General features: G+C 42.2%; 1 protein-coding gene and 1 non-coding gene across 2 annotated transcripts in view; both read right to left on the bottom strand.

Moving 5' to 3' along the window:
* PDZD8 (PDZ domain containing 8) overlaps positions 1 to 16,892 on the bottom strand; it is a 124,083-nt gene that overhangs the window by 73,750 nt on the left and 33,441 nt on the right. The window lies entirely within an intron of this gene.
* LOC135882027 (U1 spliceosomal RNA) lies at positions 1,837 to 2,000 on the bottom strand. Its single transcript, XR_010561584.1, has one exon. It is a non-coding gene; the product is annotated as a U1 spliceosomal RNA (small nuclear RNA).

Here is a 16,892-nt window from a genome sequence, read left to right on the forward strand (position 1 = left end):
GGACGGCCGCACAGCCGGCCGGAGAGAAGCGGCGCTTTGAAGGGGAAACCACCGCTTCCCTCCGACTGTGCAGCAGCCCCTGCTCCTCCTGAGTCCTCCGCCCATGTTCGCAGGGCCACAGTCTGAAAGGGGCTTGGGAGGGGGTGGATGGGGGTGGGCAGTTAGGGGCAGGGGGTTCCGGGAGGGGGCGATCGGGGACAGGGAGGGGGGGTTGGATGGGGGGTGGGGTCCAGGGGCATTTGGGGCAGGGATCCTGGGAGGGGGCGATCAGGGGACAAGGAGCAGGGGGGGTTGGATGGGTCAGGGGTTCTGAGGGGGGCAGTCGGGGCGGGAAATGGGAGGGGCAGGGGCCAGGCTGTTTGGGGAGGCACAATGTTCCCTACCCGGCCCTCCATACCGTTTTGCAACCCCGATGTGGCCCTTGGGCCAAAAAGTTTGCCCACCCCTGCTGTAATGGCTGCTCTGGGCTGGGGTGGAGCCAGGCACTGAAATGGAGACCAGGCAGTCTGTCCTATGGTACCAATGACCTCTTCCTAGCAGCCAGGCAAGGTGGAGGAGAAAACCTATATCAATACAGGTTTATTGGCTGCTGACTGACCATGTGGAACATGTAAAAAAGAAATATCTACAAACGTTTATTTTTCAGCTACAGTAACTTTTAAACCCTTAATATTTTAGAAAATCGTAAAATATTCCTTGGATTATAGTAGTTTCAAAGTAGATTCAATTTTTGTTCTAAATTCTTTAAAAAGAATAACGTACTTTGTGCTGTTGCCACGTATTACTGTGTTTTTCCATTTTAGGGATGTTTTGTCAAGTAGGCCTATCCAAGGGTCATATACTTAAACTACTATTTCACATAGCATAATATATATTCCAAGATAATTAAAGGTAATCATTTAATCCTGTTTGCTTTACAAAGGTGAACCTATGTAGATAAATGTTATGTTTAGCAGATTAGTCTAAAAAGATTATTTTCCCCATAATAAAATCAAGTTAATATGTCTTACTTGTAAACTAGTCTCTACAGTTTAACATGAAAAGCTTCACAGTTGGAGAATTAGAATTGCTTTTCACCCTCCAAAGAAAATATAAAAATGATTATGAAGATGTCAGTCTGACTTATTTGCTCTTCCAATTCTTTGAGAACATACTCAAACAGAGCTAACAAACGGAAGGTAATCTTGCTTTGGTCTTAAAACATTAACTAGAATGTTTATCAAAAAATAAATATATTATTTTTGCAGTAGTAAAAAATCATATTGCCCTGTCAACATTAATTTACAACTTTTATAATCTATTACCTAGCACCTAGAAGTCTCAGTTATTGAAGTTAAATTTTTATTAGCAATGGTTAAATTGGGGGGAAATAATCCTGCATATTACTACTACTATGGCCCCTCCTCTATTCTTTGGCCTCTCCTTAAAAAAAAAAAAAAAAAAAAAAAAAAAGCAACATTTAAAAAAATGCAATTTTCAGGAGTTTCATGGGGGGTGAATACTAAGCTCAGCTCTAAATGCAGTGCATAAGTGCACACACACAAAAAACTGATTTGGGTGAAGAGTGTTAATTACTAATCTGCAGTAGAGAACAAAAATCCTTTGGTTTGCAAAATGTTATCCCAAAACTTTATTAATGTAGTTTAAAGATCCAATTCTTACTAATACGTAAAGGAAACTAAACATTACTGATCTGTCACTAGTAATAAGAGGGTTCGTTTTAAATTTTATGGAACTGCATTTCTCAGAGAATTGGTAATGAGGACAACAGCATTCTGTGTTTGAATGTGATCAAGATTGGTAAAGACTATCACTGATTTTTTTTTTTTTTAATTCAAGGGGAAAGCACGAACGCAGTCCCACACTACCACAAATTCTGCAGTTGAGTTTCCCGCATTCAGAGAAGTCACAGGGGTCAGCACACCCGCAGTGCAATGGATAAGCCTCACCCTGGGAAAACCACCTTGGTGATCATGGTATCTCCCCTACCAGGTAAATACTGTATCACTGATGCCAGGCAGAGTTCAGTGCTGAAGCCAAGTGACTGTTAATAAGGCTAGAGGTCATAGCCAAAATAACAGAGAGGGTAGATGAGGACAGCAATGGTTCAAGCAGGCAGGTTTTAGCTGATGAAACAACCTAGGATGGGACACTTGTCATGTGGAGAAGACAGGTGTTAAGCTGAACAATTTTGGATCCTACTACTAGTGTGCACGTTTGGAAGTTGTGTCCCATAAAGGTTGCACATATACCCTTCATGTCCTCACTCTCCCCTGAAGGGAATGAAGGGCAGAGCAATCCTGTCCACCATTCAAATTTCCTTTGTCATCCAAAGATCCCAAGAGAAGTCTCTGAGCTGTGGGGACAGAGAGTGGGCTGTGGGATCCGTATACAAAGAACATCTCAAATAACAGTTACTGCAAACTGAGTAACTGATTTCTCTCCTTTAAATTCCTGTGCATCTGGTTCCCACTTATGGTGATTAGCCAGTAGTTCAACATTCCAGGGAGCGGGGAATAGGAGCTCATTTTAAATGACTGCAAGACTGTTCTGCCAACCTGTGCGTTAGTTCTAGAAGTTGATATTAGCAAATAACGATTGGTGAACAAGTGCACCAAGGACCATGTCGCCTCTCTACAATCTCTGTGATCAGAACTTTAATGAAGCATGCCACAGACGAGGCCTGCATTCTGGTGGAATGGGCAGTAACTTGATCAGGGAGCTGCAGTTTGTTAATATCTAAGGTTACCCTGATACAGTCTACAGTGCATTTCAAAATTCCTGAAGCAGAAAGAGGTCTACCTTTAGATGAACTGCCATATCCAAAAAAAAAAAAAAAAAAAGTCTAGGAGATCTTCTAGCAAGTCTTTGTCTATTAAGGCAGTACAAAAAAAGTGTTCTTTTTACATCTAGGATATGCAATTTTGTTTCATTAGGAGAAAAGTGAGATCTTGGAAAAAATACAGGTAACTGGATATGAAAGTCCAAAAATACTTTCAGAATAAATTTTGGGTGAAGCCTCAGTTCCCCTTACACAATTTTTTATATAGACAGTGTGGTTTGTCGTGACCACCTGGATTTTGATTACTCTGCATGCAGAGGTAATAGCCACCAAAATCCAATTTCAATTGAAAGTGGTCAAGGGAGCACGATGATAGGGGCTTGAAGGAAGGTACCATTAGAGAGGTAAGGACTAGGTTCACGTTTCAAGAAGGTGGTATTTTCCTTACCGGTGGAAATGCTCAGTAAGACTCTCAAACATTTTGAGCACTGGGTGAGAAAAACTGAAGAACCCTGAATATGAGAATGAAAGGCTGAAATTGCTGCCAAGTGAATCTTAATGGAGCTGTGAGAAAGGCCAGATTGTTTAAGAGATAATAGATAGTCCAAAATTACCAAAATAGATGCCTGAAAAGGGTCATAACGTCATCTTCCGCCATAACGAGAAGCACTTCCACTGAGCAACATACGTCTTCCTAGTGGAATGTTTCTTGCTTTCCATAAAGATTCTCTATACATCAGTTGAGCATCCCCTAGCTGCTGGCATCAGCCAGAGAGTCTCCATGATATCCGGAGAAAGGATGCGGGGTCTGGATGAAATATATGACTGGAATGCTAGGATATTATGTCCACTTGAGGTGGTAGGGTTATGGGTTGTTGACTGGAGAAAGGTAACAGCTCTGAAAACTAAAACTGATGTGATAGAGCCACTAGGATCATCTGTGCCTTGTCTTGCTTTACCGTCTTCAATACTCTGGGGATCAACGGAAACTGAGGGAAATGCATAAACTAGATGGCCTGACAATGGAATCAGAAAGACATCTGCCACTGAATCTTGTCCCAGCCAAAAAGAACAAAAACAAGGTGTGCACACTCTGGTCAAAGAGGTCTCTCCATGAAAATCTCCACATCTGAAAAATCTGCATTAGACTGACATCCTTCAGAGACCATTCAGGACAGTATGAAATTTTCATGTTTAGTTGATCTGCTAAGATACTTGTCTCTCCTGGGAGATGTAAAGCTATGAGATCTGTGTGATGTAGAATGCACCACCTCCCATAGTGAAATGGCCTCTTGGAAAGAGGAGCCAACCTTGCCTCCCTTGGCCTATTATATAAATCCATGGCTGTAGAACTGTTCATTTAAATTGGTACTGTTCAACTCTCTAGAAGAGGAAGGAAGAACTTGAGAACCAAAACACTGCCCTCAGTTCCAGAACATTTATGTGAACCAACAAGTCTGCTCTTGACCAAAGGCCATGAGTCCAGAATTGGTCCAAGTGAAGCTCCCCAGATTCTCCTGGATGTATTGGTAACTAAATGTCCTGGCGGGAGCGGGTGGAGTGAAGGGTATTCCCCAATGAATATTGTCTGGGTCTAACCGCCACTGAAGGGAAAACAGGACTGTCTGGGGAACAGCAACCCACTGATTCATCCTGTGAGTGCTTGGGCAATATTCTGATTTGATCCAGGATTGAAGAAGTCTTAGTCTGAGTCTGGTGAAGGGAGTAACATGAATACATGAACCCATGCGACCCAGTAATTTTAGGCAGATCCTTATTGATGTGTAGATGCAACTGGAGCTCTGATATTAGGTAACATATTCTGGAACCTCTTCTGGAAAATAGGCTTTTGCAGTTCTAAAGTCCAGTCACACACCTATGAATTTGACAGACTAAATCAGAATCAAATGTGATTTCTTTTGGTTGATTTTTGAGGCCTAATTTCGAACATAGACAGAACCAGCACTCTCAAACCTGAGACCTGCTGTACTCATTTGTCTTGGATTGTACCCATACCTCAACAATTATATACCCTGACACCCTAAATAAGCTGTTACCACAGACATATATTTTGTGAATACATGAGGTACAGTTGACAGGCTGAATGGGAGGACTCTGAATTGAAGGTGGTTGCCCACAAACTTCCTGTGTGATGGCTGTATCAGTACATGGAAGTATGAATCCTGTAGGTTGAGGGTATTGAACTGGATCCAGTGAGGGGATTATAGAGGCAAGAATCACCATGAGAAGTTGGCATTGGAAGCATACAGACTGACGAGTCAGATCTACTGTAGGCGCCAATCCTCCTGGTTTGGTATGAAGTAGTAAAGAGAGTAAAATCCTTTCCCCCTGGAAGTTGGTGGACATACTTCTATTGCCCCCAGCTCCAGTAGAGAATTTCTTTCTTGTTGCATGCAACTTGTGTGAGATTGGTCCCTCAAAAGGGACAGGGAGGGTATGGTATATAATAGAAGGGCATACCCCTCTTGGAAAACCAGCAAAAATCACCATCAGTCTGATGAAATTACAGTGCAAGCTTTTCTGAAGAAGAGAGGTGGGAACCAAACAAGGGAAGAAAGGTATAGATGCACATACAATCTCTCAAAATTTCTGCTTCTGTGACTGAGAAAGACAATGAGGATGGATCTAACCAGTCATTTTATGGAACCTCAAACTCTTAACTGATCTAAATGCTTGCAATGGTAGGAACATGAGGAAAATTCCAGTTGAGATCTGTGTCTGGAACTAAACTGAGGTCTATAATGCTTCCTCTAACAACTGTGAGTATAAAGACTCAAAGATCAGAAGGTTACCCAAGAATCCTTCAAGGAGGGCAACATTTAATCTGTTTTAGGACTAAACAGATCTTTCCCATCAGATGGTAGGTCTTGTACAGCTGAATGAACTTCCCTGGGGAGTCCTGATGCAAATAACCAGGAGCCTCCTCTCATAGCAAATCCTGTAGCCACTGATCTAGGCCCTATACCTGCCAAATCAAGAGCTGTTTAGAAGGAGGTCTTAGAGATAGTCTGCTCAGAGAATCAGATTGAGGAAAATTCTTCTTAAAAATCTGGTGGTAACCTGTCTGAGAATTCTGAAGCTCTTCTCCATTGCATATAGTTACATTTGGTTAGCAAAGCAGAACAATTTGCAGCTCTGACCTGAATACATGCTAATACACTTTTTAACCAAGGAGATGTACCTTTTGGGGCGCTCTCTCTCTCTGGCTGTAGACTTCAATCCCTGCTTGAACAATAGGTGCTGGAACTAGGGGTGCTGCCACACCTCCTGGCTCGAAGCGGTTTCCATCATATACAAGGTTTATAGTTTGGTTCAATGGCTCTCAGCATCCCCACTATACAAACTGTTTCAACATCCCTGGCTTGGACCTTTCATTTACAGCAGTGACTGCTAAGGACAGTGGCACTGGATGTGAATGAAAATATTAAAAACCCTTATGGAGAATCTAGTATTGATGCTCTGCCTTCTTTGAGATTGCTAGGATAGAAGCTGAAGTAGCCCATAATTCCCTTGCAGAATTGAGGATTTCCTTGTTAATTGGAAAAGCTATTCTGGCCTTACATAGCTGGTTGCAGCATTATCAATTAGTTTGTATAATTCTCTTGAACCAACTCTAAGGACACCTCTAGAGTTTCTGCCATTTTTTTAAAAAGCTCTTGTGAAGCTTTAAAGTTTAAAGTTGTCCCCAGCCAGGGGCAAGAAGAAACAATGGCATCAACTGGAGAAGGGGATGATGTCCCCAGATGGAGAAAATCGTTTGGACCTTCTCCTCCCTCATCATCAAATAAAGAAGGCTGAATGTCTGCAGCAATCTGTGTCATCTGGAAGGGGTCCAGCCTCTGGGGGCTCCTCTGAGCGATTTAGGTGCTTGCCTTTGGAGAACAGAGGAGTGATAGCTTGGGGTATCAGATGATGTAGCTACGGAGGCCAGAACGGCCAAGCCTGAAACCCATATGGGTAGGGCATATTTGCCCAGGGTGCTGGGCCCCCCATGGGGTGAAAAGAGGTTGCTGGGGTAAAGCTCCAAAAGTGGTGGCCCCAAGGGAACTTCTCTTGTTATGCAATATTCCTTGAAACAGCTGGCAAGGGTGGAGGCTCCAGCAATAGCCCTCTGCTGTGTGTTCGAGGAGATGAAGAGGATGACAAAAGTAAGTCCTCTACATAAGGCACTAAGTCTTGAAACAGCAGGCTTGTTGTAGAGTGGGGAGGCAGTGGGCGTCCGTGACCCTTGGCATGACATTGCAGAGAGATTTTTCATGATGGACACTCTAGGGTGCTCGGAAAAAGATTGATTTATCTGAAAAAAGCGGAGAAATCTAATAAAGAGGATTCGGGTTCAGGAGCTATTCCCAAAGTCAGCTGAGTCCATGAAAGAAGATGATGTTCCTGGTACTGAGTACCATCCATGACTTTACTTCCAGTACTATAAGGGTACTCTTTAGAGCTTGGCAGTGAAAGGTCTGACATCACAGCTTCAGTCTGTTTGTATGCTGAGGGATTAGGCTGAACTTTTGCTGACACCAAGACATCAGCTGGAATCAAGACATGATGCATTTATACTGCAGTACTAAGTGCACTGGGGCTGAGAAGCCATTTGAAGGACCACTGCGACAAAACGAGGAGGAGGAGCAGAAGCAGCAGTCTGGATCTAGAACCTGCATATCCTGTACCAGGATTGAATTCGGAACAGATTTTATCAGTGCTGACTTATGCGAGTCCTCTGCTAAGTGGGACTCCAGCTTTCTTTTGCACAGTGACTGCTGACCAGATAATTTGGCAGTATATCCCTTAGTCCTATGGGCAGCAGGGCTATTTGATTGCTCCAGTGGAAGGGATTAAGAGCTCTTTGCCAGAGGATGAGACCTCTGAGAAGGCTTAGCACTCAGAGTTGCCTCATGTAGTTGGGACACCAGCGGGCTGATATTTCAGCAACAGTGCAGTGTCTCCCTCTGCAGTTGTGGCATGTCCAAGTCTGACTGAGGTCTCTCAGACTACTCACAGTCAGGAGAAGCCTTGGTCCATATTCCCTGGAATTTTGAATGTGCTCTATAAAAGTTCTGCAAACGGTGCACACCTTGAGGGGGGGGATAACTCTCTCCTAAACAAAGGCATGTGTCACGCCCATCCAAGAGGGAAATAACCCTCTTACATGACTGACAGGGCTTAAAATGTGGTGAGCGAGGCTCACCTCAAGGTAAAACACTAAAACTAACACTTTTGGTTGGGGGGGGGGGAAGAGGGCAATGGGCTTAAAAAGAAAATTCTATAAGAAAAACAAAATCTAGCCTATATGGAAAAAAATCCAACTCGTGAACTATGCTAAGGAGAACTGTAACCTCTCCGGACTCTCTGTTGAAGGGTGGTAGAAGGAAAAATGAGTGGTGGATGGGGAGTGAGGGTGTGCAGGGAACCTGCACAACCTCAAGAGGGGACAGCTGCAAAACCTCTGAACTCCTGTGCAAAGGGTACACGTGCAGCAGAAGTAGGAGTCACATGCACAGGGACTTGAAGGATAACAGCCAACTGTTAAGCTCAAGTTTTAGAGAAACTTGGGTGTGCCACCAGCAGTTGCAGGTCTCATAACTAGAGACTGAAGATACTTTCTCTCACCACCCATCCCCTGCAACAATACACCTGGAACTCAATAAAGAAAGCAAGCCAGCAAACAGAAAAAAGAACGAGCTCTTCAGCAGGGATGAAGGAGGGAGGGAGGGAATAGGCTGTACTGGGTCTGAGCAATGAAATTGTGAGCAGCCAGCAGGAAGGAAGTGCAGACAGTTCTCCGCATACCAAAGATGTCTATTTTCATATGATGGCAGTCATTGGTTTGCTTGTGTACTCAAAACAAACAAATGCAAGTCAAATGTCAAGTATTCATATCTGAATCAAAACACAGACATTCATCTGAGGCCTTTCCAGAACACCCATGGCTGCCCAAACTTGCCCAGGTGGGCAGCTTGTCACCTACAGCATAAACCATTCATAATACAATAAATAAAAATTGGTGAGTTCAGTTCATGCCCACAGTTTTAGGACAGGGTTTTTATATATACTGGAAAAAATAAATAGGTCAGATTTGAGGCATACTGGTAGAGCAGTGTGCAGATGTCACAGATTTACAGGAGCGGTGATATGCCCCAGCCTTTAAGCAGTCTCTTGAGAGGACCCTTTCAGTGTGTCGCCAAGGAGGCACATATTTCCACAAGGTTAGGTCACACAGCTTCAGTGCCTCCAAGACCAAACCTCCAGTGTGCCTGTTTCTCCCCATGAGCTCTGCCCAGAAAGTCCGACTGAGGGAACTCCTATTCAGAGACTTTTATCCCTTTTTAAGATCAATGCACTTCAGCAAGTATCTGCAGTGACTTTATGCTGCCTTGTCAAAACAGAGGTGGTTCATTAGTCAATTGGAAAACAGTATTGGGAAGTCCTTAGTTTAGCACAGAGACGCAAGTGTTCATACTGGCTAAAGCCAGGGCTCCCCTGAGCCACACTCCAGTAGGAACCATCTTTGTTTCCTTTTCTGACTATCCCTCTGTCTTAGTTCCAGGTGAGAGCCCCTGTGAGCCCAGTTCTTACCATAGCCTCCTGTCACCTCACAGTTCATTATCCTCCTGCTGCAAAGACATGCTGTGACGTTATGAGTATAATATAATATCTCATTGAAAGGTGACAGGGCCAGAAAGAGTTAATTAACTCACTGACCTGACCCACGGCTGACCTGTAGAGACTGGTTAGGAAGATAGGTAAATGAATAGAGCTTTGAAATGTAAGTCTGTATTGTTAGAGGTAGATGGGTAGGTGTTTGCTCAGGTCTTGTGATGTAAGCAAACAAGTCTTGTCTATTGCTATAGCTTTAATTCAAAGATTAAAAAAAGGAATATTAACATTTATGATGATACTTGAGTGAAATAGTATTATTGTCTATATGTCTCTTTGAAGGTTGTGGTAACCTGTATCTAAACTGTGTAATGGATAAATTACCCTGTGCTAATTGCCAGGATGTTTGGAAGAAGGAGAGTTAGGCCTATTGTTTTCTCAGACAGAAAGGCTGCTGGAAATGTATAAGAACCCTGGGACCATGATCCTACTTCATCTCAGATCTGCTTTGGGTTTCAAGAGGGGGAAAACCATAAGCCATAAGGATTGAGATCCCCAGTTACTGACTGGAGTCACCCTGAATATGGATATTGGACTATAACCTATGGACTATATCTAAAAGGACTTTTGGCAACTACAAACTCATCTCTCATATGTATCTGAACCTCAAGAACTGAATTCAAGTCTGTATGTATATTGATTTTTTAACCAACACTCACTCTCTCTTTTCTTTTTTAATAAATTTTAGTTTAGTTAATAAGAATTGACTATAAGCGTGTATTTTGGGTAAGATCTAAGTTATAATTGAACCTGGGTATGTGGCTGATCCTTTGGGATTGGAAGAACCTTTTCTTTTATATGATGAGATAAGTTTCTCAGTAATCATCATCATATCTGACGTGTGTGTCTGGATGGAGGCCTGAGGCTGGGCACTTTAAGGGAACTGCGTTGTTTGGACTGTATAGTAATACAGAAGTTGTTTTGTGCTTGCTTGATAAATCTAAGTATTGGAATATCCACCAGCTTTTGGGGTTTGTCTGTCCCGTTCTGTTTGCAGTTCACCCTATTTGAGTGACCTCAGCTGGCTCCTACGGGCAGCACCATCACACATGCCGAGTTCACATGTTCCATCTGCTGTGAGCTTCCCCTTGTTAAGTGTCAATTGGGATTCCCCATGGTCTTTCTGGATCCTCTATTGAGGTGCCTGGGTTCCAGCCAATCCTTAATGGGCCACTCATATCACCCCAGACAGCTACATGAAACAAACACTTCATGTCTTTGGCTCGGACTCAGGGGCATCATTTTAACCCTTCTGTACCCACTGAGTAGCAATACCAAAATGATTAATACAGAGCCATACAGATAGTTCATAAAATATTACAGACAATTCCTACATTCATCACAGCAGAAACTTCCACTTGGGTCACACCACTTTTTGCATCAAATTGGAGAACAAGTTTCTAGTTGTGTCAGCCTGGTTGTTTTGAGTATTGAAACCTTTACTTTTAAGGAAGTTTTTAAAAGAGAACACACACTGAATACATAAAAAAACTAGCGAGAATTCAAGTTTTTAAATTTTAAATGGCAGCATTAACTAAGTCAGCAATTTATTTTGTGCCAGGTGCTATTTTTTCAAATTCAACTAAATAGTTTAGAATCGTCTCAAATTTGCAATGGAATACGTGTAAATCAAATGGCTTTAAGGACCTTTTGAGGTTCTGTTGACAGTCTACTCAAGTTTCATTATCATGAATTATGATGTCATTAGGAATGCAAAGAGTAACCTAACATAGCATTGTAATTCAAAATAATATAAATACTGTACGTTTTTTTTAAAAAAGCATTTCCAGATAAAAAGTTCCATACATTTCAAACATGTACAATGCTATCTTCTTCTAGGAGAGTGAGGGTGCCAAGAAAGTAATAAAGAACTGCTCTTAGTTCAACTGCAAGTTTGGAGGAGATTATGAATTCCACACATTGCCCAATGACTTGTATCAGATTATAGAAGACTTCAGGGATCTTGCAAGGGAGCTAAAGAAGAGGAAGTGACCTTCTCAAAAATCCTTCAGAGCCAACAAATGAGAGAAGGCAGAAAATACTGGAGCTGAACTGTTGGCTGTGCATTTTTGTTCTCTGAAACATTTGGTCAGATTCCAGCCTGAAAGTGGGCTTTATGAATGGCATGACATGCCTCTCACAGGTGGGGGGAGAAGGGGCTGATCTTCTTGGCAAGAGACTAGCTGGAGCAGCTGGAAGGGTGATAATATACAATGCAAGGGGAGGGTGCTATGGAGGAAAATACAAAATAATCTAACTCTGTGTGCCATGAACAAACTGAACTGATAGTGGGTATTAGGAAACACTATTTCACTAGGAGGGTGGTGAAGCACTGGAATGGGTTACCTAGGGAGGTGGTGGAATCTCCATCCTTAGAGGTTTTTAAGGCGTGGCTTGACAAAGCCTTGGCTGGGATGATTTAGCTGGTGTTGGTCCTGCTTTGAGCAGGAGATTGGACTAGATGACCCCCTGAGGTCTCTTCCAACCCTAATATTCTATGATTCTATGATGTGACAAAGAATGGGAATAGAAGATTTTTTTCAGCTGCTTATATATCAAAACTAAGAGTTTAGGTAACATGCAAAAGGAACTGGAAATACTCATCACTAAGAAAATTGATATAATTGGCATTACTGAACCCTCGTGGGACAGTTTGCATGTTGGAATATTAAAATCACTGGTTATAACCTGTTTAGGAAGGACCATGTGAGTAAGAGGTGGGGACTCTAAAGACACCATTACTGATTTTAATAGTTATTTGTAACTCAGAACCACAGGATCTTGAATGCATGTGGATCAGCATGCTAGTTAAAGATCAGGAAGGGATATTGGTGGGGATCTGTTACAAAACAACAAATCAAACCAGAGAACAGAATAAATTACTTCTTAAGCATCTGTCTATAATGCCTGGAAAGAAAAAAAGTTGTATTGTTATGGGGGACTTCAGTTTGGAAAACATATGCTGGAGGTCTCATGCAGCCAGTAGTAAATCAACACTAGAATTTCTGAAAATTCTGTGTAAGAAAATTATCTAGAAAGTATTACGCCCAACACAAGGTAACTAAAAGATAAAGATGAATTAAATACTGGACTTAAAGTAGGTGGTTGCCTACCTTGGGATCAGTGATCATGAGGAGTTTTTAAAACTACGGGCTGGGAGAAAACTAACAGGTGCAAAGGAGCACACAGTTCAGGCAGAGACATCCCTTAGTGGAAGATCTATTAATGGGGATTCTCTATATCCTAATAAAGAGGAGAGGATGGATGATGATAAAGTACAGGTAGGATGTGATGAAAAACAATCAAATGAAAAAAAAGGCCCATTCAATTACATCACATGATGGCAGATAGCTAAAAAGTGATAAATTTTATAAGTGCTTATATACAAATTCTAGAAGCTTAAATACTAAGATGGGTGAACTTCAGTGCCTTGTATTAAATGACCATATCGTTATAATAGGCATCCCAGAAACTTGATGGAATGATGATAATCAATAGGACACAGTAATACCAGGGTACAAAATTATCATGGCGTGCAAAAGCTTGGTGCTCTGGTACCGCTCTGAATGAAGTCAGACAGGACCCTCTGGCAGGGTGACTCCCCTCAGGGCACACTGTCACTAGGGCAAGCCTCCTTGGCTTCAGCACGTCCTTGAGTCTAACCTCAAAGCATTCAGCACCCCTGTTCCATGCTGTGAGCTCCCCGCAGCGAATCCACATGGATAGGACACCTGGGCAAGCCTTATGTGCCCCTCAAAGGGCCCATGCACCCTCAACTTCATAGTCAGCAGTGACTCTCACCAGCAAAATAAAACAGAAGGGTTTATTAGTCAAAGAATCATAGAAATGGAAGGGACCTCGAGAGGTCATCTAGTACAGTTCCCTGCACTCGTGGCAGGACTAAGTATTACCTGTCAGGGATGGTCTAGATGTTTGTCTAACCTGCTCTTAAAAATCACCAACAATGGAGACTCCACAACCTCCCGAGGTAATTTATTCCAGTGCTTACCCACCCTGACATTAGGAAGTTTTTCCTAATGTCCAACCTAAACCTCCCTTGCTGCAGTTTAAGCCCATTGCTTTTGGTACTATCTTCAGAGGTCAAGAAAAACAATTTTTCTTCCTTCTCCTTGTAACAACATTTTACATACTTGAAAACTGTTATGTCCCCTCTCAGTCTTCTCTTTTCCAGACTAAACAAACCCAGTTTTTTCAATCTTCCCTCATAGGTCATGTTTTCTAGACTTTTAATCATTTTTGTTGCTCTTCTCTGGATTCTCTCCAATTTGTCCATATCCTTCCTGAAATGTGGCGCCCAGAACTGGACAGAATACTCCAGTTGAGGCCTAATCAGTGCAGAGTACAGCGGAAGAATTACTTCTTGTGTCTTGCTTACAACACTACTGCTAATACATCCCAGAATGATGTTTGCTTTTTTTGCAACAGCGTTACACTGTTGACTCATATTTAGCTTGTGGCCCACTATGACCCCCAGATCCCTTTCCGCAGTACTCGTTCCTAGGCAGTCATTTCCCATTTAGTATGCATGCAACTGATTGTTCCTTCCTAAGTGGAGTACTTTGCATGTGTCATTATTGAATTTCATCCTATTTACGTCAGACCATTTCTCCAGCTTGTCCAGATCATTTTGAATTATCCTCCTATCCTCCAAAGCAACCCCTTGTAACCCCTCCCAGCTTGGTATCGTCCGCAAACTTTGTAAGTGGACCCAGAACAGGACCTGTGGGACCCCACTCGTTATGCCCTTCCAGGATGATTGTAATCCACTGATAATTACTCTCTGGGAACTGTTTTCCAACCAGTTTTGCACCCACCTTATCGTAGCTCCATCTAGGTTGCATTTCCCTAGTTTGTTTATGAGAAGGTCATGCAAGACAGTATCAAAAGCTTTACTAAAGTCAAGATATAGTAGTCTGGAACACAGCGCAGAACAGATCTTATTAGCACAGAAAGCAGGAAGTTACAAAAGTCCATCGGGAGGGGGGCGCCGCGGAAGGGGGCGGAATCCAGAGCCCAGAGTCCTAGGCTTACCCCCCTTGAGTCCCAACCAGGAGACTGACCAGCTTCCAGCAGCCCAGCCTCAGTCACGCCCACCTGCCCTCCTCCTTCATCTCTTTCTCAGGCCAACAGGCCACCTAGCCTCCACCTCTCGCTTTGTTCTTCTAGACCCCATGTCGGATTCTTACAGAGGATAGCCTCGGCCATCAGTTGCCAGGTTACAGAGTGTCAGTCATGGTCTGTGGTCGGGCAGCCAGACGGCAGTCACACCTGCCCTCCAGGGGTCTCTGCAACAATCACACACCCTTATCTCACCACCTAGACACTTGAGTAACACAAGAAACTGAGGCACATACACAGTATTCAGACAAAACTGTAAGAACATTCATTCCCACTTTGTCACAAAAATATATAGCAATGATGGAATGGGTCATGCTGGCAGCAGAGTGGCACTATATGTGAAAGAATGCATAGGGTCAAATATAGTAAAAATCTTAAATGAACCAAACTGTACCATAAAATCGCTATGGATAGAAATTCTGTGCTTCAATAATAAGAATACAGCAGTAGGGATATACTATCAACCACCTGATCAGAATGGTGATGATGATTGTGAAATGCTCAGGGAGATAAGGAGTTTATAAAAATAGAAAACTCAATAATAATGGGGGATTTCAACTATCCCCATGTTGACTGGATACAACACCTCAGGATGGAATAAAGTTTATTTGCACCATACATGACTGTTTCTTGGATCAGCAAGTCCTGGAACCCAGAAGGGGAGAGGCAATTCTTGATTTAGTCCTAAGTGGAGCACAAGATCTGGTCCAAGAGGTGAATATAACTGGACCACTAACTAGCAGTGACCATAATATAATTAAATTTAAGATCCCTGGAGGGAGCAGGGGAGAAGCCCACTACAGTAGCATTTAACTTCAGAAAGGGGAACTACATAAAAATGAGGAAGCTAGTTAAACAGAAATTAAAAGGTACAGTCCCAGAAGTGAAATGATTGCAAGCTGGATGGAAACTTTTTAAAAACACCATAATAGAGGCTCAAATTAACTGTATGCCCCAAATTAAAAAACACAGTAAGAGGACTTTTCAGCTTGGAAAAGAGACTTCTAAAAAGGAATACGACAGAGGTCTATAAAATCTTGACGGGTGTGGAGAAAGTGAATAAGAAAGTGTTATTTACTCACTCTCTTAAAGACAAAAACTAGGAAGTCACCAAATGAAATTATTAATGAGCAGCAGGTTTAAAACAAACAGAAGAAAGTACTTCTTCACACAACACACAGTCAACCTGTGAAACTCCTTGCCACGGGATGCCGTGAAGGCCAAAATAGGGTTCAAAAAACAACCTAGATAAATTCATGGAAGATAGGTCCATCAATGGCTATTAGGCAGGATGATCAGGGATGTAACTCAGAATACCATGCTCAGAATGTCCCTAACCTCTGCTTACCAGAAACTAGGAATAGGCAACACAAGAGGGATCACTTGAGGATTACCTATTCTGTTCATTCCCTCTGAAGCACCTGGCATTGGCCATTGTCGGAAGACAAGATACATATGGCTGTGCTTCAAAAGGGCTAATTTCCCAAACTGAGGAAAATTATAAGCACAATTGATTGGAAGGAAAACTTCAGATGAAAAACGTGAATGAAAATCGGGAGTTCAAGAGGAGTTTCTAGGTGGCCAAAAAGCCACAATTTCACAATCCAGAATGAAGACAATTGTGGGTAAAAAAAAACATCCTGATTCCATGGTGAAGTGAAAGCATAAATTAGAAATAAAAAAGTAACATAACAAATGGAAAAAAGGAGTATAAATAGAAAGCAATATAAATTAGAAATTGTGAATTGTAGAAAATTGATAAGGGGAGCAAAGAACATAAGGGAAAAATCTATAGCTGGCAGGGCTAAGGATGATCAAAAGGAATTTAAGTATATAAGGAACAAGAGAAAGCTTAGCAATGGTATAGGCCCATTATTAGATGGAGATGGTAAAGGTATTAACAGTGGTGCAGAACAGGCAAAAGAAGTGTTCAATAAATATTTCTGTTCTGGTTTTAGAAAAGGAACACAATCAATGATGTACTCATATCACATAAGGATGAGGAAGTACTTTCCAGTCCATTAGTCACTATGGAGGATGTTAAACAGCATCTATTAGGGATAATCATTTTAAAAATCAGCAGGCCTGAATAACTTGCAGCCAAGAGTGCTAAGAATGTGGGGTGAGGCAATCGCTGGCCCACTGATATTAACTTTTAACAAACTTTGAAATACTAGGAACATTTCAGTGACTGGAAGAGTGCTAATGTTGCACCAATATTTAAAAAGGGCAAGGGGGATGACCCAGGTAACTATAGGCCTGTTAGCCTGACATCAATCCCTGGCAAAATAAT

This window comes from Emys orbicularis, chromosome 7 (genome assembly GCF_028017835.1).
Source record: "Emys orbicularis isolate rEmyOrb1 chromosome 7, rEmyOrb1.hap1, whole genome shotgun sequence".
In the NCBI taxonomy this organism is placed as follows: Eukaryota; Metazoa; Chordata; order Testudines; family Emydidae; genus Emys; species Emys orbicularis.